Here is a 4,146-nt window from a genome sequence, read left to right as displayed (position 1 = left end):
TTAGCTGGGCATGGTGGCGCGTGCCTGTAATCCCAGCTACTCAGGAGGCTGAGGCAGGAGAATTGCCTGAACCCAGGAGGTGGAGGTTGCGGTGAGCCGAGATTGCGCCATTGCACTCCAGCCTGGGTAACAAGAGCGAAACTCCGTCTCAAAAAAAAAAAAGATGTCACCTCTGGAGAAAATGATTTGAAGTGTATGTGAGACTCTTCGTGCAATTTTTACCACATCCTATGAGTAATAATTAATTCAGGATAAAAAGATTTTTGAAAAATTGTGAGTACGTTGGTTCTCCTAAAACAAGGTTCAGAGTTTAGTTAAGTTGGCATTATCTGACAGAACAGTGGAAGGAGCACATGAAGGTGTCGACTTCATGCCCTACACCATGGAGCTTATGAGCAAGTTCTGTTATTGTGTATATTTGATACCTTAGTTATTAAAATAGACCTTAATAGACTTTAAGCTAGACCTACCCTACTAGGTTCTATTTTACAATGTTATGTGATACTCATCACATTGTAGCAAGGTTTCAGAATAAAGATGGCAGTCTAGAAAGTTTTGCATAAAAGCAAGAGAATTTATTAATAGAAAGTGGAAAACAAGATAAAGCCCATTGTGGAAACAGAGTTTTGTCTTCAAGAGCTGAAGATATTTCATAATACTGGGATAAATTCAGAAAGTGGTATTTCTAGATAGTCTTGCTGGGAAAAATTGGTCTCCAAGGTAGATTGCTCTAGCATTACAGAGTAATGGGGAAAAATATTGATGTGTCAAGATCACATGAATCTGCCTAATAAATGCTGCTGTGGTATACGCTTTTCTTTGAGAAATCTCATTGCTCTTATTTAAAGGTATCCTCAAAACACTTTGGTGGGTCAAAAAGGTAAAAAATGTATTAGGCCATACTTACAACTGGTATTGTTATTAGCTTATAACAATGGGAGGACATATGAAAGTTGTGGGCCAAGTGCAGTGACTTACACTTATAATGCTAATACTTTGGGAGGTTGAGGCAGGTGGATTTCTTGAGTTCAGGAGTTCAAGACCAGCCTAGGCAACACGATGAAACCTTATCTCTACTAAAAAAAAAAAAATTAGCCAGGCATGGTGGTGCTTACCTATAGTCCCAGCTACTTGGAAGGCTGAGGATCACCTGAGCCTGGGAGTTTGAGGCTTCAGTGAGCCGAGGTCACGCTGTTGCGCTCCAGCCCGCGTGACAAAGCAAGACCCTGTCTCAAAAAAAAAAGAAAGTAAATTTTGAATTTCTGTCTTTACCAAAGCCTGGCAGTCTGGAGTTAAGAAGCCCTCTGTCTCTATCGAAGCCTAAGAGTGATCGATGAATGGTTAGTATGAAGTACTTTAGAAGAGAGGATGTTGTCCTTAAAAGGCATATTGAACTTTACCTGTCAGATTGTATTCCCAGACATGGATGGTTTCATTTCTAGAGTTTCCCGGCTTTATTTCTAGAGTTGTATGTCTTATGTTACAGAAGGAGAAAAAAATCATGCACTAAAAAGATATATCAGAAGTTCATGTATTTATCCTCTTAATTGTATCGCAGGCCAGGCATAGGGGCTCACACCTGTAATCTCAGCACTTTGGAAGGCCAAAGTGGGAGGATTGCTTGAGCTCAGAAGTTGGAGACCAGCCTGGGCAACGTGGCGAAAACCTGTCTCTGTAAAAAAAAAAAATACAAAAACTAATCTGGGTGTGGTGGAACACCTCTGTAATCCCAGCTACTTGGGAGGCTGAGGTGGGAGGATCACCTGAGCCTGGGAAGTCAAGGCTGCAGTAAGCCAAGTTTGTGCCACTGTGCTTCTGCCTGGGCAACAGAGTGAGACCCTGTCTCAAAAAAGAAAAAAAAAGTTGTAGATAAACTATGACCTGCTTCATGGTTATGGTGAGAAACAAGCCATTTTACTCTTTCTATAGGACAGGTGTAGAAAAAAATGCCTCTTGCTTATAGAAACCTGAGTTGTGGGCTACATTTCCTTTATTAGAAAAGCCTCTTCTGCAAGCTGGTCCTTGCTTTCTTTATTCATCATTTTCTTTATCATCCAGATCTTTCTCATTTTTACTTTAGCCAACAACACTTTGCTAAAATACTGTGTCTAAAGATCCAACTTAGCCAGGTTATTAGGGTTTTGTTCTGCTGTTTTACAGTCTGCTTATTTTTAGGTTTCACATTCCTCATGTTGAAGTAGTTCTCTTTCCTAAAGGAGTTTGTGATTATCTTACTGAAACTGAGCACTGCTTATGACTCGCTGCCTTTGGGGTATGTGCCTTACTTGTAGAACTAGTGACAATACTGGTGGTACTGTATCAGATGAAGCAACCCACCCAAGATACCTTCAGGGTTGACCCAGGATGTTAGCATCCCAGCTTATAGCCTGCGCCCTTTCAGACTTTTGTGTGCTAGGACTAGACATTACTATCTCATAAGCTGACAGTGAAGAATTTGTTTGTTTTTTTTAGAGCTAGGGGTCTCCCTGTGTTGCCCGGGCTGGAGTGCAATGGCTATACTCTGGCACAGTAGTTGCACACTGCAGCTTTGAACTCCTGGCATCAAGTGATTTTCTTACCTCGCTTGAGTAGCTGAAATTCCTGAGTAGCTGGAATTACAATTGTGTGCCCCCATGCCTAGCTAGGCAGTGAAGAATTTTTAACACATACACATACTGTAGAGGCTAGAGAACAAAGAATGCTTTTGGTTCACCATTGTTACTTAATAGGGCTTTGTATAGATGCTTCATCCATCAAGTATGAAGATATTTTCTCATGTTCATAGTTACTGTGAAAGAATGCATAGAATGACAAGAAGTTTCTGTTTTTTACTGTTTTATTCATCAAATCAGGAAGTGTTGTAATGTGCATTTGGAGTTGATGTTCAGTAATTTCAGTATTGTTTATCATGTGATTTTTCAACAAAGTAAGAAATCAGCTCTATAACCACAGCACTTCCTCTCATTAAGTGAATGAGCCTTCAGTTCACAAGTGTGTCAAAGCTGATCTCAGCAGCATATACTTAGAATATACATGAGAAAAAAAGTTTGTTATTAATTTTCTCTTGCCTAATGTTAGCTTCTGAAAGGAAAATCTTGCCCTGAAATCTGAAATTTCCTGACAGATAAAAGATGAATGGCCATTACAGTGGCTCATGCCTCTAATCCCAGTACTTTGGGAGGCCAAGGCTTGTGTTCAGGAATTTGAGATCAGGCTGGGCAACATGGTGAAACCCCATCTTTACAAAAAATACAAAAATTAGCTAGGTGTGGTGGTGCATGCCTATAGTTCTGCTACTTGAGTGGCTGAAGTGGGAGGATCGCTTGAGCCTGAGAGGTCAGGCCTGTAGTGAGCTGTGATTGCTTACTGCACTCCAGCCTGGGCGACAGAGCAAGACTATTTCAAAAAGAAAGAAAAAAGTTGAACATATGTTCAGCTATATAGTTAGAGTATTATTTTTAGGTTATAAAAATTATTTGGATATATATTTTTAAACAAGAAAGGATTCTGGCTGAATGTGGTGGCTCATGCCTGTGATCCCAGCACTTCCGGAGGCTGAGGCAGGTGGATCGCCTGAGGTCAGTAGTTTTGTGACCAGCCTGGCCGACATGGTGAAACCCCATCTCTACAAAAAATACAAAAATTAGCTGGGAGTGATGGCAGGTGCCTGTAGTCCCAACTACTTGGGAGGCTGAGGCAGGAGAATTGCTTGGACCTGAGAGGTTGTGAGGCTGCAGTGAGCCAAGATTACACCACTGCTCTCCAGTCCAGCCTGGGCAACAGAGCAAGGCTCCATCTAAAAATAAAAATAATAATAATAATAATAAAAAAAAGTAGAGAGAAAGAAAATTCTGGATTCTGCAAATAAATTTTTAAAAACTTAATGCTACTGCCAAGACATGAATCTATCTTGCTATCATGTTAACAAGCGCAAGCTGTGACACTGGGTGATTATGTTTTCTTTAGAGACAGCCTTTGAGTTGGTGATAAGCTTATACACTGAAGATGCCTTGACCAGCAAAACCTGTGTATCATAAGATGCAGGGTCCTATTTTTCTGTATATTATGCACATTTGGAGTTCTCTTTTCATTTTAAGATCAGCTGACATAAGACGTAGCTTTAAATGTCAGAAGCAGGTTTGTGAT

At 40.5% G+C, this 4,146-nt stretch overlaps 1 protein-coding gene across 1 annotated transcript in view; it reads left to right on the top strand.

The window, feature by feature from the left end:
- Nucleotides 1-4,146, top strand: part of ITCH (itchy E3 ubiquitin protein ligase) — a 144,997-nt gene that overhangs the window by 83,506 nt on the left and 57,345 nt on the right. The gene's annotated exons all lie outside the window — the stretch shown is intronic.

This window comes from Cebus imitator, unplaced genomic scaffold (genome assembly GCF_001604975.1).
Source record: "Cebus imitator isolate Cc_AM_T3 unplaced genomic scaffold, Cebus_imitator-1.0 Scaffold18, whole genome shotgun sequence".
Classification (NCBI taxonomy): Eukaryota; Metazoa; Chordata; class Mammalia; order Primates; family Cebidae; genus Cebus; species Cebus imitator.
The sequence above is the reverse complement of the archived record's forward strand: the minus strand, read 5'-3'. Positions and strand labels throughout refer to the sequence as shown.